At 36.2% G+C, this 26,312-nt stretch overlaps 1 pseudogene; it reads right to left on the reverse strand.

Annotated features, from left to right (window-relative positions):
• Window positions 1–9,365: 9,365 nt before the first annotated feature.
• Window positions 9,366–11,246, reverse strand: LOC149182355 (ATP-dependent zinc metalloprotease FTSH 4, mitochondrial pseudogene; annotated as a pseudogene).
• Window positions 11,247–26,312: the final 15,066 nt, after the last annotated feature.

Raw genomic sequence — 26,312 nt, forward strand, 5'->3', positions numbered from 1 at the left:
TTCATTTTATAAATAATTTCGGCCCAGATTAGTTGCCTAGCCTCAATGAGGGACATGTTTTCTTTCAATTTATTAGTCATTCCTTTAATCTCATCTTATGCCACATGATATTTATTGTTAATACTATCCACACTTTCTTGGGTGGAATAAAGTAGTTTCTCCTTGTTCTCAAGCATGTATTTGGTGTTGTCCATGATAATCTGTATCTTATTAAGATCAATCTCTGACAATTGCAAATTAGTGGGAACCTTGGTTAGTTTTTCAGTGGGATTCTACGGATTGTTTGGTACAATCCCAACACAGATATGACATTCAATTATTTGTTGAAGCTCTACAACTTGTTGTTTGAGGGTTGCCACCTAATTATTTCTCTCTATTAGTTCTTTGGCCAAGATTTATTTTTCATTCTCCACCTAGGACAACTCCTTTATTTGCACATGCTTTGTAGCAGGCATATTGAGTTGTTTCCTCAATGATTGGATTTCATATTTTGATCTCTTTATAATATGTTCCATGGTAACTTTTCCATTTGGGTCTACCCCAAGTTTGAAAATTAGCTACTTATAGCTCTCATTTGTAGATGGAGGGCTCGAATTGGCCTTCTCTTTCTTCACCTTGGTGGCAACTTTTTCTAATATTTTTCAACCTTGCTAATGATAAAGGCTCCCTTGCTCAACTCATTGTAAATAATCTCTCCAACCTGCCTATGCAAATTAATCTTGTCTTACAAAAGGAAACTGGCCATGTCTAAGGAAAAATCTATTGTCCTGAACTATGGTCCAAATGGAATGCACTGAACTAAAGCGTGTTACAGGGAAAACTTCATCTGATTTCTTTCTAGGTCCATGGCAGCCAAGAGCCTTGTATGATATGGCACTGAATGGGAGGCTAGTTGTGATAAAATTTCATCTCTAAATTTCTTGTTCCTCTCGTATATCAATTGCCCTTGATACCACTTAGGACCTTTTGTTGATGTACTACTTAGGGAGCCTAGGACTTCTACCTCAATTAAACTGGAAGTGGCATACTTTTGAGGGTCTTTTAAGAGTAATTGGAATTATGGTTGGTCTAGATTTTCTTGGGTCAAATTTACCTCAATATCCTCATCATTCTACTCCTACAATTTGGCTTTGTTATTGATGATTATTCTTCCATTACTGTATCTATAGCCTCATCAATACTCTCTTTATGAGTTTTATCCTTGGCAACTATTGTTTCAACCTCCATCTTTGTATTGATAGGCCAAGAGTCCAAATTAAATTTCCATTCCAGCTCAAGTTTAGACTCATGTTCATAAGAAGAAGCATTAATCTTCCTCCTCCTCCTAGATATGATAGGATGAGGATCATAGTGAAAAACCTCTCCTAATTCAAAATTAAACTATTTTAGCATATTCTCAACCTATTGGAAAGCTTTTCTAGAGTTTACAATGAAGGGACCTACAATCATTAGAAGCTTGAACATATAACCCTTTTTGGTAATGAAAAAGTGGATTTGGTCAGTATTTAGGTTCTTCCTGATGAATTCCAAATCATAAATTCTTATGGGCATAAACACATGCACTTGGTATAGGGGAAACTCAAACCCATATAGTCTAATTTCTATATAATCTTCAAACAGGAACCAGTCACCTACCCTGGTATCGTTGCTAAGAAGTAACAGATCTCTCTATTGTGGCAGGACTATAGGGGGAGAAAAATTGGTTACAATCTTGTAGGAATTAGCCATGAAGGAGGAATTGAATTGTGAAAAACCCTCATTGTTTGGTTTCTTCTTCAAGGAAATATCCCAGTCAAATAAAAAAATTCTATGTTTGTTGGTGTTTATAATTCTGATGCCTAAGTAGTCAAATTCCTCCACATGAGTACACAAGAAAAGGTAGGCATGTATAGAATAGTATTGGAAGTATGAGGTGAGGTGAAATTGGTTGCACTTGAACTTGATTTCTTCAACCAAAAAAGAGGGAAGCTCAAGGAAAAAATCTAGTTCATCATTGTATCTAAAAAATCCAAATATTCTTCGAAGACATTTACTATATCATCCTCACCAAACAGTAGTAAAATAAAAAATAAAATGTGTTGCACAACTTCTGAAAACAAGGAAATGTGAAAAATTTATGAACTAGTAGGTAATTGCATATTTGGATCCAAAATTAACTGGAGAAAGACCTATTTCTCTCCCTTTAAGAGTGAATTGTAACTATAGAAGAGGGTGGTCTCTATAAATTTCTTCGAATTGGGGGATTTTGTGTAAGCAAAGGCATTTTGTAACAATTCAGGGGTAACTTTCAAAATTTCTCCCCAATGGATGAAATACAACAATTATTCTCCTTGACATAGGTGGCTATAAGCCAGGACAAAAATTCTGGGAAAGGGTATATAGTTGGGATGATTATATAGTACATTCTGGACTCAACGACTTGAAAAGGATCCTCCTTTTTTAGATGGATGCCATAGAAATAAAATTTGAGGTCTGGCAACATTAGAGGGTAGAAAGGATCATGAATTTTTTCCTTTGAGTCCATTAAGGGTTCCATGTGGCCAGAGGGTTACAATTGTTGTGGATTTGGGGTTTTTGGCATAGTTTTCTTTAATTTAGGCATTGTGACAATGATGTGAGGACAAATAATGGAAAATTACCTAGTGATCAGAGGCAATTGGATGTTGTGGATGCAAGGCGGGCTCTATGTTGATCGATAGTCAAGCAAATACTATTGCAAATAGGTAGAGAAGTAGGAAGAATATTGATTTGAAATGGACCAATTTGAATCATAAAGATCAATTTATGAAATTTTATTGGAAGGAAAATAATGATGTAACTTGGGGGAGACACGTGGTGGAGTCTGATTGGGTGAAGAGTAAGGGGGAAAGATGAAGCATTATAAATTTTCATGATTGGCAGCCATGCCTACCTGATTGTTGTCCCAACTGATGACGTGGTATCCATGCAAGCTTGACAGATAGTGAGCTCATCTATCCTCACTCGGTGGGGTACCTAGGCGGGTTAGGAGATGGGGCTCAACACCCTGGAATCCATCGTAGTCATTGATATATGTGCTCAGTTTATTGACTTTGACCATTTTGTGGGGTAGGCGTTGGCTTAACAGTTGCGCTCATTAGCCCCCTTATGCCTCACTGGGATGGGGCCGCTCTGGGATGGATGTTGATCTGCCTAATAGGTGACCATTGTTTAACCATGTTCCATCATCTCTTCTCATGTTTCTTCTTTTTCTTTGTTTTTTATCTTTCATCTAGAGGCCCAAACATTCTTTGAGCTCATGAACCAAAATCCTCTGAAATAATTTTTTTTAAGGAAAACAGAGAGAGGAACAACAACACCCTTAGTGCAACATAAGATGTCATATAAATACTAATGAAAATAAGAAAAGTTCATTTAATTGTCTTAAATCACAAAATCTACAAGATTTTCTCTGGTAAAAAACATTTTTCTCCAAAAAATTAATCCTTGTTTAAAGGATTTTCTCTATAAAAAGTTGCCAAGTCGTTCAAAATTCCTCCTCCTCATCAAATTTTTTTTTCTCCATGTTGTGCAGACATTGTGCATTTATCTGGATATGCTTAGCCCAACCTGGGCACAATTGAGAAATTTCCGAGACATTGATAGGATGAAAATGATTGAGATTGACTTGGCACATTGATATTAATTTATGAACAACACTTTTCTTTTTTATATTTAATTATAAACTTAAAAATAAGTTTGATTTGCTCAAAGCGAAACTATAGATATCACTTAAATTTTTCTTTAGTCCAAGTTTTAAGGCCATCTATGACTTTCTGGTCATCTATAATGTTGTATTTTAGATGATGTTTCATTGACCCAAATATTGCTTCTTTTAATGGTTTGGACCCTAATAAATTGAATTCCTCTATAAAATTCATTCCCAACTTCCATACTGGCAAACAATGTTTAGTGGTCCTTTTGATGCATTCTTTGATTTCTTTGGCCTCAAACTATTGTTTATTCAAAAAACCATACATTATTCTTTTATCCATTTTCGAGACTTTAGAAATTTTCTTATGTTGAAGTTGTGTTTCCCATTCAAGAGTTGATGTAAATTTTTCTTTAATGTACCTACCTTATTTGAATAAACATTCAATTGTCTCTTCAAGATCCTCAATATTTCACTAACTTGTATTGCTCATGGCTTAAAAAACTTTAGACTATTTTCTTCTTCATGAATTTGACTTGATTGAGACTTAAGAGTTTCAATTTCTTCCTTCATTTTTATGGTCATGGTTTCAATGTTGTTGTCACATTCTTCCTTTATTATTCTATTATGGTCTTCATGTGCAGATTGGATTTCCTCGATCTATGTGGAATTCTTTAGCTTCAGTTCATTCAATTCATTTTGAAATTGATTCTGTAAATTTTCCTTTTCAATGGCGAACCCTCCTACAAGCGTTGCATAATGGTTTTAGTAACTTTCTTCACTGAATTCTTTACTCTTTTCTATATCAATTTCCATACCTTTGATCTTCTACAGACTGTTCCGATAGGTCGTGGCAAGTTCATCGATGTGGTGTTGATTAGAATTGACAAAAACTCCTAGAGCCTATGAGGATTCTTCCTCATTTTCATCAACATTTCATGTTCCTTTCCAATTGAATTCTAAAATGGTTTCAAAACTTTCAAACTTTATTTTATTAGTTCTTATCACAACTGACTTAGTTTAAGTATTAAAGTAATACTCAATCAAGGATGGAATAGTTTCAATAACAATTTCAACCTCATTCAGGTTTAAATAAAAAATAATTGAGATGAATTTTGGTATAAATAAGAGTCGTGGAAGTGTCATGAGAATCCTGTCTAATAGAATTTTTAGTAGTTTTCTCTTGTTTCTCACCAAACTCTTTTTCTATGGAAGAGAAATCAATTAATGTTCACTGAGGGGTGCTAGTAATTTGGTCATTTTTATTTGTATTAATCTACATATTTTTTACTTTCTAATCCATTTTCTTGGACTTTGTGTATGCATGGGTGGTGTCATATAGTCCATGGATAATAATGATACTCTTGGCAGAATAACTCAGTTTTTTTGTTACCTCGTTGTTTGGTTTCTGTTGTTTCTGATCTTTGACTTCTATGATCCATTGACCCTGTTGGTCTATCTCACTATCTAGATATTTTTCTTTAATACTATTTGCTTTGGTTGTGCTTGTGCTTGGAGTTTTTAAAGAAACATTAGAAAATTTCCAGCTTGAGATTATGTTATTTTTTCAGAAGAGGAAGCAGGGTTTGAAATAACGTGATTGAAATTGTATTTCAAAATCTCAAGAGATTTCACCCCTTCAATTTGAATGTTAGTATGAAGACTCTTCTTTTTAAGGAATTACTCATAAATATTTTGTCTAAACTCTTGCAGTTTAGTTCTATCCTCCCTACTCAACAACTATCCTCTTTCACAAGATTTCTAAAAATTATCAATAGCAATGAAAATATCATCAAAAAGAGGCTTTTGGTGTGTGGAGGTTTTGATGAAGTTGACAACCTTATAATTTTCATTAATGATTCCTCTAGGATCATAATCATAAAGGGGAAATGAATAAAACCAAACATGTTGGAGTTCTTCATCCTCCTTAAATGGATGTCCTTGATCCTTGAGGCAAGTTTCTCCAAAGCTGATTGGGACGTTCGACTAGATTCTCTTCTGAAGTTTTCTCATTTTTTGAGCTTAACCATTTAGGGTAGTTTGATTGGCTACCTCTATGGAATATATTAGGAAGAAGATGAGGGCCAACTTCACTTCCATAGAATCTGAAGTATTTGAATAATTCTTCCACAAAATAGTCTCATATTACTTCGAATGCCTCCTTAACGGCTTGAATAACCATAGGAGGTTCTTTCCCCAATAGAATCTCATGGAAAGGGATCATAACATAATTTAAAATGTCATAAAAACAAATTTTATGTTACTTTGCAACAAAATAGAGGCATTATTCTAAATAGATAGTTGCTAATGATGTGGGTAATTCCATTTCATCCAAGGAAATCGAACAGAAGAAATTATAATATCCATAATATAGGATGACATGCAAAACATATGTTCATATCCTAGAGGATATAGAATGGATAACTTTAGGGTATCTGTTAAATTTTGAGAAATAATATCAACCCAATTGAAATGCTTTGAATTGATGAGTAAGTTTGCATTAAAGCCCTCCATCACAACTCGCAATGCTCAGGGTATTTCTCTCCATATAATCGAGACATTATTTTGATGACGAACCTAATGGGTCTTTTGAAAATGGAAACACGATATTATTTTGATGACTTAAGTTTCAACCCTTCTCTATCTTCTTGTAACCAATCTTTAACAATTTTATCATAATTCCTTTCACAGTTCTTGAATACTACGTTGTTGAAATTATCCAGAAACTAAATGGTTAAGAAAACTTTGGGAGGACTAAGCTGTAAATTACTGAAAGTATTTGTAGTTTCCAAGAGGTTATAACATTTTTATTGCATTATACTATAGCGGGGGTATAAATATGCACATGTCCCATAACCCATGCAACCATGTCATAGTAAGGAAAATTTTTGGCTCTAGAAGCAATGTTGTGTAGTTTCGTACCTCTAATTTTTTCAAATTGTGTTTTTCTCCGTAGTCGAAGTCTCTAAATTTAACTAGATTATATTCTCAAAGAAATTATAAATTTCTTCCCACTTCATCATACATGCCATCTGATTTTTGAAGGTGATGTCAGAAAGCATAGTTGTGTTGAGATTCTAATATTCTGATTTTAGATTTTCTACTCCCTTTAGCCATTCCTTAATCTGTTGGATATCCTACTTTGACTTGGTAGATTTACCTTTCTTACCCATATTATGTCCTGAAAAATAATTAAAGACAATTGATCTTTCTGTAACGAATATCAAATTTACTAATGGAATTCTCAATATGAGTGCATGTTTACTAGAAATTAGAAGCCATAGATTGAATTTAAACTTCTTTCTTTGTAATCATAGAAAAGTTTTAGATAAGAAGTGTAAATAGGGTATGCAGACCATATTGGAAAATAGAAATAGGAAAGGAGGAATCTTGCTAAATTTTGTTTAAACACTCGGGACAAGCAACAATAAATTCCCATGAAAGGAGTTACTTCTTCATTAAATTGATGAGACGTTTCAACTACTTTCATGTGAAAATCGAGGTGAGGTTGGATGTTCAGAGGTCAAGGAAGGTTTTATTCAAACATAAGTGATTTCAATTTGAGACTTAATTTAAAAAAAAACTAAAGAAAACTAAAAGAAAATGATGTTTGGCACAAAATCCAATAAATAAAATATTTTATTCATAGTCGTAGTAGAAGCTAGTCGGTAGGTCGGGTGTGAACAAAGTTGTTTTATTATGTTTGAGTATGAATCTCAACCCCGCTATAGTCGAAAGTCAGAAGGTTGAAAAAAATAGTTTTTTTACCAAGTATATAGGTCTGACATCCAATTTTATAAATTTTATATTTGTTTTATTGACTTTTTATGTTATTATTTTTTTTAGAATTTTTGAAAAAAAATCTATTTAGAAAAAGAAGGGGTCCTTTTTAAATAATAATTTGTTTTATATGGTCCTTTTTATATTCTTTATTTTATACAAATAATAATAAAATGGAGGTTGTTGTAGTCGTAAGAACAACATTGTACAATGTCATATAGTGAGAATATTTTTCTCAATATGAGAATCAACCATGCTCAAACATCACTTTGTGAGAAAGATTGTCTTGACATGGAAATCCATCATGCTCAACCATGGTCAAGCATGTTCGAATGTCACATTGTGACAAAGTTTGTCTCAATATCAAAATGAACCTGTTAGCGCTTGAAATTTCACCTCAGGCTGAGGAAGGCAAACCTCAAGGCAACATCAAACCATTTAGCCTCGTAGCTAGCCCTACGGGGCAGGAGAAGGCTCTCTCCGATCAATCTCGGTAGATCTTCAAATGGATGAGATGACCAAGAAAGTAACACTGATATTAGGCTAGTAAACTGATTAGAAAGGTTGATTTGAGGTTTTTAATTAAATGACGGGGTTTTTCTGGGCTGCATGGGCAAAATCATAGCTTGAACAGAGAAATATAATGAACAACACAGATTATCGACTGAGGCAAGGTAGGCAAGAAATTTAACACCAAATCTAAATTTAAATGGGATGGCAAGACTGGTGAGGAGCTGACAAGGGCATAGGAGATGAATCCTTGTCAAACAGAGGAAAACATTAAACATGAACAAACTTATAGGCAGAGCATGGCAGACATGAATTCTTACCTAAACACTTCATTTGTTCAGTTAGAAATGATCATGTAGTGAAATGAAACATAACAGATTACATATGAAACAAGAGAGAAACATATGCTAAATTATCATACCACAGGAATCTCAGAAGTCAGAGTTGTGAAATTTCATTAAAAATCCCTCTATCAAAGACTGTACAATGGAGCTCAGTTCTCCTCCATCACTCAGAATTTTCTTATCTCTGACTAACTCTAACCTTTTTTTTTTATTACAAATGATTATTTTTATAAACTATTCTAAAACAAAAACAACAGATCGACCCAACAATCAGGGCGCTGTTTGAACTGCAATTACAATAAATTAGAAAGGAGCGTTACATCTATCCTAAAATAATACAGCGTTCCTCTAAATCTGCTGATGATTTGGCTAATTACGAGGCAAAACTGGTGCTCAGATCCCATAGAATCAGGGCTGAGGATCAAAATAGGCAAAATTCGTTCCTAAATCGCTGCTTATGACAGATGTCTCTGTGTATGTTTCGGGTCTTTACTTTTCACCTTCGTTTTCTGTTTGAAATCTTTAACAATTTCACATTTGTGCATATTGTGCCAGTTGTATTCATTGAATGCTCTTTATCTGCCTGCGCTGTCTAAAACGCTTCCATCTGCATTGCCACGATGATTCGATGATGATTTAGTGTCAGAAACAAATATGCGTTGCCTATCTTCATCTGTAGAAACAGAACCTGGAAATGATAGCAGCATATATCACAAACAAGAGGCTCGTTCACAGGCTTAGAAGGGTTCTCTGCCAAAGCACGTGATGCGCCCCTTCAAAATGTTTTCTGTTTGGAAGGTTTCCTTAAGAGAATCGGGACGGTGAGCAAAACCATGGCCTTTACCAGCATAAACACAGACTCCTTCCTTCGCAGACCATATATGCAGACACCCGTCGCACAACCCATTTGAAAGCAATTGAATATATAGGTTCACCGTCTTCAATTTGAACAATTGTCTTCCTTGCTCGACATCCCATAATTTGATTGCTGAGTCAAATGATTTCATTATTTGTACACGGACCAGTGGGGCTCATAGATTTCCTTCGTGTGCTCTTTGAGATCATGTAGACACGTATGTTGCTTTCACACTCCATATCTTTGTTGTCAAGTGTCTGGATTCATCTGAAATTACAGCGGATTTGCGTTCACTTACCATCATAATCTTGTCTTTAGCATACTCATGGTCAGCCATGCTGACAGCTTTAGCACCAACCATTGCTGCTTTAAGAGCGGAAACATTCACCAAATTTGCAAGAACAGCACTTGAAAATCCTGGAGTTCCTCTCCCAATAATCATCAAATCTACATCATCTGCCTTTAAGACCTTTGACATGTGACATTCTAGGATCTGCCTGCGACCTTCAACGTCAAGGTTGGGTACTACAACATGACAATCAAAGCGACCAGGTCTAACCAGGGCCTTATCCAACGACCCAGGGAAATTAGTAGCAGCAATAACTATTATTCCTTCATTTTGCTTAAAAGCATCCAGCCCCACCAGTAGTTGATTTAGAGTTATTTTCATATATTGCTGATCTTTAGGATTGCAGCTTCCACCAATTTTGTCAATAAATATGATACAAGGTGACCGCTTCTTTTCAGCTGCAAAATGATCCCGTACCCAACACCCACAAAGATTTCTTTAAATTCACTTCCACTGCAAGAAAAGAAAGGAACTCCAGCTTCACCGGCAATGGCCCTAGCCAACATAGTTTTCCCTGTTCCAGGTTGCCCAACAAGCAAAACTCCTTTTGGCGAGTTGCCACCAAGCCTCGTAAATAGCTTTGGATATAGTAAATAATGAACAATTTCCTCTAATTCTGCCTTGGCCCTTCACATCGCTGAATTTAGTGTTTGACTCCATGCTTGGCTGCACCTCTTCATTTAGACCGAGATCTTTACTAATTCCCCGATCCTAAACAACTATTTCCCATGTAAAAGCTACATATTGTCCTGCTGCAAGTCCCTTCTTCACCTTAAAGGATATAATCATGATACGTTGGGGCAAACTGATGCACCGTGTCATGGTAAAAATCATTGAACTTCAAAGCGTGGCCAAGGATCCCAGTTAAACCACTAGATTCTCCTGTGTTTGCTGAGTTCCATATGTAAAATAATGGAAACACTTGGCTAATGCATTGCAAAAATTACCATTAAAAATAAATTCATCCCCGTAGAAATTTCTGTGCATGAAATCCCAGCCTCTATGACAAACAGGTGACTAGTGTTTGCTGACAGCCTTCACAGCTATGGGATCAATAACATATACTAGATACCTTCCATCGTACATCCCGTTTGTTCCAGAGCTGTCTCAAAAAACCCTCCCAACTCAAATGAAGAATCCACAAATGGTGGAGCAAACTGAATGATTATGTCTCTAAGGGTGACAACACCAAAAACTGCATGCTCATTGTTAATCAAAAAACTACGGTCGCTTTTTGCTCTTACAAGCTTTTCCATAGTTATCTTTAAGGTATCGCTTGCATGACTTGTTACAGGATCCAGCATCTTTGGAAGAGAAACATTTCTCAGGCTGAGAGTTCCAGCCGACAAAAGTGCACCAATACCTTCTTCTACTGACATCAGAGAAGAAATGTCTGTATCACTATGTTGAACTTCTGAATTGAGAAATTCTTTAATGGTCAAAGTCCTGACATCAAATAGAAATATGAAAAGGTCGAAAGGTGTGAAATGTGAAGGAAAGGAATTGCATACTATGATCCAATTTCATTTGTCTGTCTCTGAAGACGGCTTTTGACATTCAGAAGGTTCATCATCTGCAGACTGGGGAGGCCCATCAGGTAGTAAGAGAAGTACTCGTTGATCTTAGAGTCTCCAGAACATCTGCAGGACAGTGGCGAGATACATTTGGGCAAAGAAGATGCAAAAGTGGACGCCGCCCATACTTGGCTAATGCCCCAGACCATTCCTTTTCACGCATTGTTTGACTTGTTTCTGGAAGTCATAGAGAGTCTTCGTATTGTTTGTTTCATGCAATCCACAGTTTCAACATTGTGCTTAATCAAAACCAAAGTTCGCTCTGGAAGAAACTCCAGCAATGAATTTAATAGCCTTTTTATGCTATAGCGCTGCTCTGAAACAGAATCAGGTGTTGATGTGAAATCGATGTTCTTTCTGTTTGTGTTTTTGCAGGGATAGGAGCTGATGAAGTTGCTGCCATTTGAAGAGCTGAAGAACAAATTACATAATCTAGAGAAACACATTAAATGATTTCTTCTTCAAAACAGGGTTTTGAAGAAGAATCAATCTCTGACATGAGACGGAGTCTAACAGAACCATGGTCAAATATGATCAACAATGTTTATTTAAGGGTTTATAATGTTTATCTTATGGTTTATATAAATTGGGTTTATAGTATAAATTGCTTGTGTTTAATATTATTCCCTTGGGTTTTTAGTATTGATCCATTCAGTTTATTATTCCCTTGGTTTTATAATATCAATCCCTTTGGTTTATTAATTTAAGGGTTCATATTCATAGGGTATATTATTATTCATGGGGTTTATAATGTTAATCCTAAGGTTTAATATAAATACTCTAGGTTTATAATCATGGTTAACCATGGTCAACCATGGTCCAATAGCACATAGTGAAAAATATTGTCTCAATATGAAAATCAACCATAGTAAACCATGGTCAACCATGTTTATTTTAGGAATTATGATATTTATATTATGATTTATATATCTTGGGTTTATAATATTTATCCCTTCGGTTTAACATTTTTCCCTTGGGTTTATTATTCCCTTTGGTTTATAATATGAATCCCTTGGGTTTATTAATACAAGGGTTCATATTCCTAAGGTATAATATTATTCATGCAATTTATAATATTTATGCTTGGGTTTAATATAAATCCCTTGGGTTTATAATCATAGTCAACCATGGTTCAATGTCATATTCTGAAAAAAGATTTTCTCAATATGAAAATCAACCATGATCCAACGTCACATTGTGACAACGATTATCTCCATACGAAAATCAATCATGGTCAACCATGGTCCAACACACATTCTGACAAATATTGTCTCAATATGAAAATGAACCATGGTAAATCATTGCCAAACATGATTATTTTAGGGTTAATAATATTCATCATAGACTTTATATATGTTCGATTTATAATATTAATCCCTTGGGTTTAATATTATTCCCTATGGTTTATAATCCCTTGGGTTTTTACTATTAATCCCTTGGGTTTATAATATCAATACCTTAGTTTTACTAACCTAATGGTTCATATTCCTAGGGTATAATATTATTCATGGAGTTTGTAATATTAATCCTTGAGTTTCTATAAATCCTTTGGGTTAAATTAATTAGCAAAAAAATGATATAAATTATCAATAAATACTATTTAAATTATTAAATAAATAATAATAGTTAACTATTATTAACAATAAAAATAAAAATGAATTAAATAATTATTGCATTTAGGCTTATGTGATCCATATTATGAAAACATATTAATAATGATATTAAATTTAATTAACAATATTATTAAATAATAATAGTAGTAATATTAATTATTGTTATTACTATTTTTTTTAATTAATTAATAAAAATGAGTAATATAATTATCATTTTCAAATGATTATAAAAATAATTAATTTACAATAATAATAATAATAATTTTATTATAATAGTTATTTTTCTAATATTATTATTATTTTAATTATTACATATTTATCAATATGAACATTAATATTAGAGTTATACCATTAACGCTTATCAATATTTTTAAATCGCATTTTATTAATGTGGTTGTGCTAGTAAGTATTCAATATTACTATTGGACTTTTTTCGAATAATTTTATTCCAATAGAAAACTAACATTAGGTAAAGCTTGAGGAACAAAATAGATTCTCCCAGAACTACATATATCAATGAATGTGATGACATGGATGGGTTTGTTAATCGATTTCCTATGCACTCGAGAAGCTACCCATAGTCGATGATATTTGTGTTAATTAAGATTTTTTATCAAACTGTTTAGTCTAAGGCGACCCTAGAGAATTTTTAAAAATTGATTTTGTAATATATTTATCCTAATTTGTTTTACTAATATTATGGTAAATATTATGACGCTTCAATGTTCAACTCTTGGAACAAAATTCTTCAAGATTTTCTACGATAATATTACTTTAACATAACATGTCATAATTGAAATCATGACTTCACCTAAGTCACCAGATTCTTTTCCCCTCCCCCACATGTCGCGAATCCAATGTGTTGGATGTGATTCTCTACTAACATGTGTTTGATTCACTGCTAATGAGTGTCTAAAGTTTTGGATTCATGTCAGGAAGGAGACTAATTCATGCCCAGAGAGAATTACAATTTTTGGACACATGTCCACCAAAATTGGGTAGCATTTGTCCATTTACATTTGTTTTTGGGTGTTGTGGGACTCTGGGAGTGACCGGAAAATGAGATAGGAGTGTTTTGGATGATAGTGATACTGTTATGGGCTCATCCTCCACACTAGTGGATGCATATATTACATTGGATACAGAGGAGGAGGGTGCAGAAGAAGGAAGTTGTGGTACGGATGCTAAATTTGATGTTGATGAGCTATAGGCATAACCTATAGCCTTCTGGGAGTAGCCTATGATATTCTTCATTCATTTTCTATGTTTCTAAGTCCTAGTGTCTACCTTGTTTGTATTTTCTATTTTCCATCAGTATTCCTAGTTAGGAGTCCTCATGACTTAGTATCTATGCAATACATCTTGATTTTGATGACTTAATGAGAAAATTGAAGACTATGGTTAATTTCTTGTGTTTTTCCAATGTTAATATATCATATTGGTCATTGATGTAATAGTAACTACTAGTTGTAAACTTGTATCATTGATGAATCATGATTGTATGCTTAATGTTACTATGTACATGTATGATCAGATTTGTATCATCATGAGAATTTATGTACTATCTAATAATATTTTTTTAATAGAAATATATATATATATATATATATATATATATATATAGTCCTACATGTCATATTTCGGTGGTCTCCATGTCCTGTGTCGGACTCTTGTATTTGTGTGTCCTACATGTCTCATGTCTGCATGTCAAGTGACTTAGCACTTAACATACATTAACATGTTCATATATGTATATATATATATGTATATATATGTATATATATATATATATATATATATATATATATATATATATATATGTATATATATATGTATATATATATATGTATATATATATGTATATATATATGATAACATTGAGGGAGATGGAGCTGCAGCGACAGTCTAAAAATGGTTAGGGTTCTGCAGTCTAACAATGCCACGCCTGCACCCTACCTGCACCATACCTACTTTAGCTGTCGCCATGTGGTACTTCCGGTCACCTACACCGCGGCGATTCCCGTAACCCGACTAGGCATACCATAATGGTGTTGTAACCCCGTCTTCCGCCCTGTTTACTGCATACCTACCTATTCCCGACATACCATTGTGACGACGGTTACGATAGTCCTGGAAGTTGCTGGCAGAGAACTTCTCGAAACAGGCATGGAGCTAGACTTAGTGGATTACTTGGAGGACCGGTTGGAGGACGTTAACATCTTGAAAACTCCTCGCTCCACCACGGAAGACCTCCTCCCCTTCTGTTGCGATCTAACAACCACCATTGTTGGACTACCCTCGATCTCGGGACCCTCCAACTCCACCATGACCTTCTCCGAGCCTCCTCCAGTATGGTCAATACCATCCTCCCCACCACAATCACCCTAATCCTGCGGTTGAATCTTCACATAACCCCCGATCTGACGGCTCTTTAAAATATGCCCCGAGGCAATGAATCCGGCACAAGGGAACCCTCAAGCCACAGCATCTGCGGCACCTCCATCGGGTAGCTACTCGGCAGTCCCCCCGCTCTCGGAACCTATCCTTGTGGACGAACATCTCAGCTCTGGAAACCCTCCCTCAAACCCTTCTCAGCCCGAGGATCGACCGGACTCCCCCGAAGACACTGCTAGGCCAAGAAAGAAGCGCAAGTGCTTCAAATCCAAAGGTGAAGATGTCATTATCAGGCTTGGGGAAGATATCTAGTGCGGCGACACCATGGACACGACAAACCGCGTTCTAGTGGGAAGGATTCAAGGAAAAAACTACATAGCAACTCGACTAAAGTTGTGGACCTCTAAGGTATGGGGGCAACACCTAGCCAACCTTCCCTTTGTTCAAACATTTGTTAGGGGTTGGTTCGCTCTACGCTTCGCCAGAGCTGAGCACACAAATTGGGTCTTGTCTTCCTTCTGGCACTTTGAACATGCTCCAATCCTCCTCCGCCGATGGAACCCTCTATTCAATCCAGAAAAAGAGAAGATAGGAGTTAGGCCTATTTGGGTTCGGCTTCCGGGATTACCCCTCCAATTCAACATTTTTCGATGCATCAGAAACACACTTGGCACATACCTAGAGCACGATAGATCTTACTTGGCCACTGGCATGATGGCTTATGCCAGGGTTTTGGTTCATCTGGACACTAGGGGGGGTCTCTAAGAGCATATCACATTGCAATGGAGAACTTTCTCCTGACAACAAACCCTGGATTATGAAGGAGTCCCTTTTCGCTGCAGACAATGCCATAAGGTTGGACATCTTTTCAAGGACTTCCCTTTGAATAGGAAGGTAAGAGATGGAGAAAAGGTGAAGGTAATTCTGTAGAAAATCTCACAATCACAAGGTAGCCCCCTCGGCTGAAGAAGCAGTTAACTTTGCATAGACAGATGTAGAGAAGGCACCCTCAAAGGAGGCTAGGAAGAAGCATGGGAAAGCACCTTTCAAACCACCTTCTCCACCTCTGACCAGAGCAAGGGAGGCTGTCGAGGCTGCATTCTCCATGGGTATGTTAGATTCATCCTCCTCCTCAGCTTATTCTACTGCTTCAACATTTTTCATTGCATCAAATAATGTTCAGCTCTCTGATCTCAACAATAACCCACCCATATCTCTGGCATGCCCCCTTAAACCCTCCTCTCCCACCATCTCCTGCACCTCACCATATTTTCCCGAGGACCCCCAAGCCATCTCCTCCATCCCTGCATCTACCCCTCCACCTATCCTTCCATCCACAAGATACCCCCTTCGCTCTCAGATTCGATCACAGGCTCCTGATACCCTAGGTATAGGCCCGATTTCCTCTCCCCCACCTCTGAAGCAACCTCGAGGTAGACCCTCCTCCTTATCAAAAGCCATTACACAAGACGGGGAAGTTATTGCTACTGGCAGAAAAATCCATCGACTGTGTACGTAGATCGGTGAATACCCTAGTGCACCCCCCTCCATGAAGTTGCTATCTTTCAACTGTCGAGGGTTGGCTAGCCCTAACAAAAAACTAGCCATGAGAAGACTACTAAAATCTGAACCCATTGATATCCTCTTCTTACAAGAAACCCTAGGTCAGGCTAGTGTTATCACTCACCTTCTCGAATCATGGCTACCAGTATGGACTTTTCACTCTCTTGATGCAATTGGCCGATCAAGGGGGTTGGCTATGGGAGTAAACACCCATTCCATCAAAATATGTAACATTTGGGGAAGCTCTGGACACATTGGAGTAGACATATACTCATCTGAACTCGATACAGAGCTTAGGATTATTAATATCTATGGCCCTTGTCACTATAGGGAAGAATTCTGGAATATGCTGCTAAAATCTCACATTCTACAACAGGATAAGCTCATCTTGGGGGGGGATCTAAAATTTTCCATTGGATTCACGGAATCATGGGGGCATAATGCACAAAGAGACAACCTCTCGGAATTTTTTGAGACCAAACTAGACGAACATAATATTATTGATATCCCCTCCTCCAAAATCCAACCTACATGGAGAAACAATAGATTAGGCGAGGACAGTCTATCCAGGAGACTAGATTGATTCCTCATCAAGGAGCACTTGCTGAATATGGGCCAAGGATTTAGACAATGGGTTGGTTCAGGGGGCATATCGGATCATAGGCCGATCTACCTGGAAATAAGGGGAGGTATGTACAAACCAAAATCCCCCTTCAAATTCAACTCTGCATGGCTAAGAGACGCAGATTACATCAGACTAGTCACCAAATTCTGGAAGACTCACCCCCCAGTGGCAGGAAGGAACATCTCAGAAGGTTTTGCACAAAATCTGAGAGAACTGAAGAATCTCTCCAAAATATGGGCACACAAAAAGAGAACCCTGGAAGACCTTATCCTTAAGACTACTGAAGAAGAAATAGAGGCTTTTGAGAATGATCATGGAGGGATTTACTCTTCCCCAGATCATAAAGACCATCTAACATCCCTTCTGGCTAAGAGGAGTCAGATACTCAAGGATAGGGAGGAAAGTTGGCGACTGAGAAGCAGAGCCATTTGGCTTATGGAAGGGGATGATAATACCAAGTTCTACCACAAATTCGTGAATGGGCGCAAAGCAATAAATACAATTTGGTAGCTAGCAGATGAACAGGGTGAAACAGTGAATACCTTCCCCAGATTAGCAGCCCTGGCTACAGCTCATTTCGGGAACATTTACAAGGCCCCTCCAAATGCTACTCTAGCTGAAATCATGAGAACAACTAAGTTGTTTCCAAGGTTTTTCGACCAAGAGGATGCTTTGGAACTAACAAAGGAAGTCACCTTGGGAGAACTGGAAGCCACCCTAAAATGGTTCAAACGAGACAAAAGCCCAGGTCTGGATGGATGGAATGTGGAATTCTACTTGGATTTTTTTGAAATACATGGAGGAGACCTCCTAAAAGTTATTGAAAAGTGTAGATATAACAGAAGAATGTATGAGGCCTACAACTCAACCTTCATTGCTCTCACCCCAAATCTGACAATCCCACCTCCTTCAATGACTTTCGGCTCATTTCCTTGTGTAACTGTATTTACAAAATCATTTCCATGATCATAGCCAACCGCCTCCGACCGATCCTGTCCAACCACAACTTAGCTGTAAAATTCGCCTTCTTGCAAAATAGACAAATCCATGAGGCTGTCAGAACTACACAAGAAATCCTACACTCTATTCAGACACAGAAACTCATGTAGATGTGTTGTCACATGATCCATCGTATTCTCGAATTGGGGTTTGAATCAGTGACGGAGAGGTGGCTGGCTATGGGGTAACTACCACCTCTCCTACCACACCCTGTCGCTCTATGTTGCATTCCTCAGCCCTTCAAGCAAGCTCTACACCCTTGGCTTCCATAACTAGAAGTAATTGTCTACAAAACGATGTTGTCTCAAAATCGTCAACCACAAACCCTACTGATCCTCACTTTAGTGAGGTATACACTCTTTTTTTTATTTCTTTTAATTCCTAGGTCATTTATTTCAGAGATGACAAAGTTTCTTGAGCATAATCTTCATGGCGTTCTACTCTATTTTTTTGGTGTTCAAAGGTCAAGGTTTTTTCCTCCTTGTTTGTTCAATTAGATTCTTATGAGTCTAGGGAGTGTTCGTTAGGGTTTTAGAGGGATTATCACTAGAGGCACTTCCGCTAGTTTTCTATGGCAAGAAGAATGTTGTCGCACGGTTAAAAAAGTCCCTGCCCAAAAAAATAATGTTCAAAAACATGTTTTTGGTTTGCCTCTTTGTTAGTATTCAATTTTGAGAACTTTTATTGATTGTACAAGATATCTGAAAAGATGGCAGCTTCCAGATTTCTAATAACAAGTGGGATTGTGCTCTTTTCTTCTTACTTTTCCCTTTTATGGTAACCCATTTTTAATAATGTCACATGGTTAACGAAAATATCTTATTTGTTACCTCGCAGTTTAATTTCTCCCCTGTACTAGAATGGATAACATATTCCTCAAGAAACCTTTGGAGTTGAATGTAAAGAGTCAGGTTTTTACTAAGTTTCCTATTTATTTGATGTTCCAGGTCACACCAAGGAGGTGACCTGTGCTCACTTACCCCTTCTCAGTTATGGCTAAATCAACGTCTCATTTGGCCATTTTATTGAAGCATGTTGTTCTTAATTTCATGCTTAAGGCCATGTGACCTCATAAAGGTTTCAAATATTTCTTTGTAACCTGACAATGATGGCTTTCCTTTCTAGAGTTTTTGTAATAGTTTGGTCAAGTTTGAATTATTTAGAGGTGGTTGGGTCGTTTGTTATCGCATGTATTTAGGAGCATCTCCATTTCATAATAAGAAAGAGTATATTTTCTTTATGGAAAATGGGTTGTGGTTGTATGTACCCTTCCATTGGCCACATGTATAGTTGGTGACAAGTAATACAATGTTTCTTTCTAGTTGTACGCTAAGTTCATTATATAGTTGAAGGCTTTCTTGTCATATTTATACATTTATATCTCAAACTCTTGCAAATATGTGATATTTAATCTTGTATGTTCGAACTTATATTTAGGTCCTTGTTTTTTACAAAATGACAATCCATTTATCACTTATGGAGTTTCTTTCTTGGCATTTGTACACATTGTTTATATCGTAGCTCTTTGAATGTTTGTGTTCAAGGTTTTTGTTTATTAGGGTTTATTATGTACTTACTTTGGCTTTTATGGTAATGTGAGTTCATTTAGTCTTGTTTTAAAGTAACAAGACCATGTAAATGATAACATTCACACACACACACACACACACACGTATATCCTTTCTTTTAAAATATTGCAGTTACATATTTCTATTTATGTTTACAAATACTTCTCTATAGGGTTTGAAACATTAATATAATTAAGGACCCAATTTTCATTTTTCCAAATTTACAACTTAGTATATACTTATGTATGAATACAGTCTTCCAAGATTTAACTTGGTCTAGAGAACCAGACGAGGCCTGACTTTGGGGTCTGCTTACCTTCCCCAAACCCACTTTATGAGATTAGGATTGTCACTAGATTGTTGGATACTTGTCCAACTAGGCCTGGTTACTAACCTAGCTCACTATTTAGAAATAATTACTCTATTATTAAAGTATGCAATTTATCATCATTTCCATATTTTACACATGAACAAAAAAACATAGAGTAGAAGAGGAACCATTTACACATATAAATAGAAAACAACATATAACAAAGTAACATTTCACATATCACATATCTATTTAACCAACTAATACTGCCATGAAAATCATAGTGCGTGGAAGATTGCTCCTCCCATCCACGAGAAATTCTTTCTAAAACTAACTCTCCCCCCAAGAAAATGTCACATCCATAACCAAATTTCTTGACATAGATCATACTAGGTCCAACCTAGGATTTCTCTGACCACACGAGGTCCAACCTAGGATTTTACTAACCACATAGACTTGAGTCTAGGATTTAATTGACCATACCTAGTCTAGTCTAGAAATTCCTCTTGGAAAAATCTTGCCTCCCTCAACAATTTCCTGTCATGAGGGATTTAAGCTATACAAATTCTATGTATCATCTCTTGGACCTCCTCTAATAGGCTCCAAGTCCACAAGGTTTCCTCTGGATTTTTCCTTTCTCACCCTCTTGGCCCACCCTTTTCCCTAACTAACATAATATATCTCTAGGGAGAGGAATATGGGCATGAAACTACCTTTTCCCATCACCCTTCTAGCGATTTTCTCAACTATTTTTAACTATATAGAAGGTGATATTCTCTTTTAGCATCTTTTTCCACTATAATTTTCATGGTTAACTATATGCAACATTTTATTAATGTAAAATTAGGAGAAACAATTATCTTCATCATGTATTCATACCTAACCCTTAGCATGGACCCATAGTCTCCAAATCAAATTCAATAAGTAAATAAGATATTTAAAAAATATTTCGGGTATTACATCTTCCTTCCATCAAAGAAACATAGTCCTCAATCTTTTCCTGACCCTTAGAACAGGCTAGGATATGCCTCGAGCATAAAATTTCCATCTTCCTAGGTAGCCTCTTCTAGGAAAAAGTGCTTCAACTTCACTTTAACTTGGGCGATTACTCGCTTTCGTAACATAGTTTCTCTTTGATACAAAATGCGCAGAGGCTTGACTAGGAATCCGCTTCTTGGTTCGACCTACATCCAAAATCATTATGGGTATCATTAATTTTCATCAATAATTATTTAAGAAACACATATATAATCATTTCAAACATTATTGCTTACATGTACATCCTACCAAATAACAAATATGCTTAGGATCATTTATGTATTTCTTTAACAAAGAAACATGGAATACCTTGTGTATATGTATATGACTAGGAAAATTGTTAGGTCCCTATACTACTAGTGTAACCCCTTATTGTTATTAGTGCAACCCCCTTATTGTATTATTGTGCCTATATAGTCCCCATGTTGTTATTTTTATTCCCCATAGAAGCCCACTATTGTCATTGTTGTGCCCCTACAATATTATTGTTATGTAGCCTCTCAATGTATTGGGACCCCTTAGATTCCTATATATAGAAAGGAGGTCTTGTCATTTGTATCATCTAAGAATTGTTCATTTGTGTAATGTAAAGGAGGATTTCGCCTCAAATAGGCTTATTTTGAAGTCTTTGATCTATCTTTTCTATCTTTTTGTGAGCTGGTTTCATAACATTTGGTATCAGAGCTTTGGATTCTAGGGTTTCGTTGCTCCAAACAGGTCATCGTGGCCTTATCGCTATAACTTCTTCTCTAAGAAGTTTCAGAAGGTAAAGAAAAAAACCCATTTGAGCCGAAAGCGTTATGAACCTCAGGTCATAATTTCAAATCGTGTCTCTCTATATTTTCAGAGATATGATCTCAGGAAGTTAGGGTTTTTGCAATCTCCAGAATTCCATCCCAAACGAGGCCATCGTGGAATTTTCACTATAATTTTTTTTTTTTTTTTTTTTTTTTTTTTTTTTCTGTGAAGGTTCAGATGATGAAATTAAAACCCATTTGAACCTAAATCCTTTTGAAGCTCGAGCTAGAATTTCATATCTTGTTTCACTATATTTGCATATATATGGTCCAAGACATTTAGGGTTTTTGCAGGCTCCCGAATTACATCCCAAACAGGTGACCTTGGGAAACTCGTCCTATCATTCTCTCTGAGAATTAGATTGAAATTTTGTAAGAAGTTATAGAAAGAGGAAAAATGGTAATTTTCTATGTATCATTTTCAGGTCCGAAAGTCAAAACAGTGACACGTGGCACTTCATACAAGTTTTCTCTACTAAAAAAGTATATAATCATGTCATCTTGGGAGATTGGGCATAAATCTTTCTTGGTGAATCCAATTTTGATCAGACTGGTGGCATTGGAAAGAGGACGCAGAGGGATACTGCAGGTCACAATTTCAAACCTTGGAGATCTAAAATTTCAGAGATACAACAGATTCAAGATTGAGCTCCTAAAAGAAAGAAAACAAATGACTCGAATCAAGAAAATAGAAACACCTAGTAAGAAAAATTGGAGGGATGATTTGAAGAATGTGATCGAAGATATGATCAATAAGATAAATGGTATAGAAGAAAAATTGAATGGAAACATGGAAGATTTGAAGAAATACATGGAAGGTTTGAAGGAAGGTGGGACAAAGTCACTACAAGAAAGGCTTCCTAATGCCAAAAAGGTAGTAGAGGAAACTCATGATGAGAACAAAAGAAATGTTAATCATGATTTAATAGACTCTAACATTGGATTGAAGACCCACCATATTCCAAATATAGATATGAGGAAATTTGATGGCAAGGATCTGTTAACTTGGATACTACATATGGAGCAATATTTTGATCTACATGATGTGCAACGGCCACAAAAGGTACGTATTGCATCTTTATATTTAGAACTGAATCAGTTTGTATGGTATAGAGGGATTTGTTCTCGTAAACAACTTGTCACTTGGTCAATTTTCACGGAGGAAATGATAGCACATTATGAGGATACAAAGAGAAACACCTCAAACAAAAGGGTTCAATGGCATAACACATTAAGGACTTCCAAAAATTGAATATAAGGGTAAATGATATTCCATAGAAGCATAGGATTGAAGTCTTCATAGGGACTTTAAATGATAACATCCAACATGAGGTTCGCCTTTTGGAACCTGATTCATTGGAGAAGGCATATAGGTTGGAAAGAAAAATTGATAGCAAAATTATGGCAACAAGGAAGCCTACCACTCATGACTATAAACATGGAAGTGTTGTTGCTCCTAACCTTTCACCACCTACAAGGTTGACACCACAACAATTGGAAGAAAAAAGAGAAAAATTGCTTTGTTACAATTGTGATAGAAAATACACTAAAGGTCATAAGTGTGCCAAGAAGAAATTAATTTACATAGATAGGGAAGAGGAGAAAGAAAAGGAACAAGAAACATCAAAAGAAGAGGATATACACCATGAACCAATCCCATAGAAAGAAGAAATGAATCTGACCATATCTTGTAATGCATTGACAGGAATCACCACTCCTCAAACTCTCAAGATAGAAGGGCATATCAAGAAGAAAAAGGTAATAGTTTTGATTGATTCAGGTAGTACCCATAATTTTATTCATTGTAAGATAGCTAGGGAATTGAATTGCTTCCTATATCCAGCACCAAACTGTCAAGTAATGGTTACAAATGGAGGAACCATAAATTTCTCTGGAAAGTGTTATAATATCAATCTATCCATGGGAGAATATTTCTTGAATATTCGAATGCTTTCCATTCCAATGGGTGGTGAAGATGTTGTACTATGAGTCCAATGGCTACAATCTTTAGGTACGATAGCTTTTAATTTTCAAGAACTTTTCTTGAAATTTTTTTGGGAAGGAAAGGAAATTGAATTAAGGGGTATCGCAAGGAAACCGGGAAATATAATCAGCTCTAACAGCATGATAAATCTTCTAAATAAATAACAACGGGGCATAATTGCATAATTATGTTCACTAGAGGTTCCCATATCGGAATCATCTATTTCTCCAGATCTCCAAAACATTTTGGACAATCATTCCAAGGTATTTGAGACTCCTAAAGGCCTCCCACCTATTTGTGATCATGATCATGTTATTCATTTGATTCCAAGAAGTGTTCCCCCAAACATCAGTCCTTACAAATATCCATATGCCCAAAAGAGTGAAATTGAACGTGTGGTTTCCGAAATGCTAGAGGTTGGTATAATTCAACCTAGTCAAAGTTCTTTCTCTTCTCCAGTGGTATTGGTACACAAGAAGGATGGATCATGGCACATGTGTACTGATTATAGGGAGCTTAACAAGCCTACTATTAAAGATAAAATTCCCATTCCTGTCATTGATGAATTATTGGATGAATTACATGGATCAATTTATTTTACCAAGTTGGATCTTCGTTCAGGATATCATCAATTCAGAATGAAGATTGAAGACAATCCAAACACAACATTTAGAACTCATGAGGGTCATTATGAATTTTTGGTCATGCCTTTTGGCCTTACCAATGCACCTTCTACATTTCAAGGTTTGATGAATTCCATTTTCAAACCCTTCCTTAGAAAAATTGTGTTAGTATTTTTTGATGATATACTAATCTACAACAAGTCTTGGAAGGATCATGTGCAACATGTTGATAGGGTGCTCAAACTATTGGAGGAGAAACAATTATATGCAAAAAGCTCCAAATGTTTCTTTGGAATACAAGAGGTGGAATATTTGGGTACTCATTTAGCTCATAGCTCATCTTATCATCCTCAATCCGCTAGGAAAACTAAGATAGTGAACAAATGTTTGGAAGGATATATTCGTTGCTTTGTATATGATAAACAGACATAATGGGTCAAGTGATTGCCTCTGGCTGAATGGTGGTATAACACTTCCTTCCATACTGCAGAAAAAATGACCCCATTTATGGCACTTTATGGATATCATCCACCATCCATCACATCATTTTTAAGAGAAAAATCTAAGGTTCAAGCAGTGGAAGATCACATCGAGCATCAACAACAAGTTCTCCAAATTTTAAAGGATAACCTCACTTTGGCGCAGAATCGAATGAAACAAAAGGAAGATCAACATCGCAGCGAACAAAGTTTTGATGTAGGCCACTGTGTATTTTTATGGCTACAACCATACAAACAAATGTCCCTCAAGCAAGCTAAGAAGGATAATAAATTATCACCAAAGTAGTATGGTCCTTACAAGGTGTTGCAAAAGTTTGGTAGTGTGGCATACAAATTGGAGCTTCCTGCATCTTCCCAAGGGCACCCAGTTTTCCATGTTTCATGCTTAAATAAGGTTATAGGTGAGAAGATCCCAATTCAAACAATATTGCCAGAACTTGACGAGGAAGGAAAAATCATATTGGAACTGGAAGCAGTCACAAAAACTAGAAATCAACAATGATGAAATCAATCAATTTTAGAGTATCTCATCAAGTGGAAGAGCTTACCAGCTAAATATTCCACATGGGAGGATGAGAATTTTATACGGAAGCATCTAGAACTACTCATGCATTGAGGACAACACTTTTTGAAGGAGAGGGGCATGTTAGGTCCCTATACTACTAATTTAACCCCTTATTGTTATTAGTGCAACCCCCTTATTGTATTATTGTTCCCATATAGTCCCCATGTTGTTATTATTATGCCCCATAGAAGGCCACTATTGTTATTATTGTGCCCCTACAATATTATTGTTATGTAGGCTCTGATTGTATTGGGACCCCTTATACTCCTATATATAGAAAGGAGGTCTTCTCATTTGTATCATCCAAGAATTGTTCATTTGTGTAATGTAAAGGAGGTTTCCCCTTGAAGAGGCTTATTTTGAAGTCATTGATCTATATTTTCTATCTTTTTGTGAGCTGGTTTCATAACAAAAACCCAGTTGATGGGACACAGGCCCAATCCAGGCAAGTATTTCGAAAGGGCCATAAAATTGGGGAGTTAGTTTCACACAGGTTCCCCATCTCAAGGTACTATTTTTTGGTTTGACCCTTACATACACATGGTCTCCCACCTGAAATTCTCTATAGGTTTTTCATTTATTTGCATAAGTTTTTTGTCGATCCTAGGAAACTTTCAAATTTTCTCACACCTTTCTCACAGTGTGTTCCA

The sequence above is a fragment of the Pinus tabuliformis genome, chromosome 3_2, assembly GCF_031772625.1.
Source record: "Pinus tabuliformis cultivar Carrire ecotype Pingquan chromosome 3_2, CPIR1, whole genome shotgun sequence".
NCBI lineage: Eukaryota > Viridiplantae > Streptophyta > Pinopsida > Pinales > Pinaceae > Pinus > Pinus tabuliformis.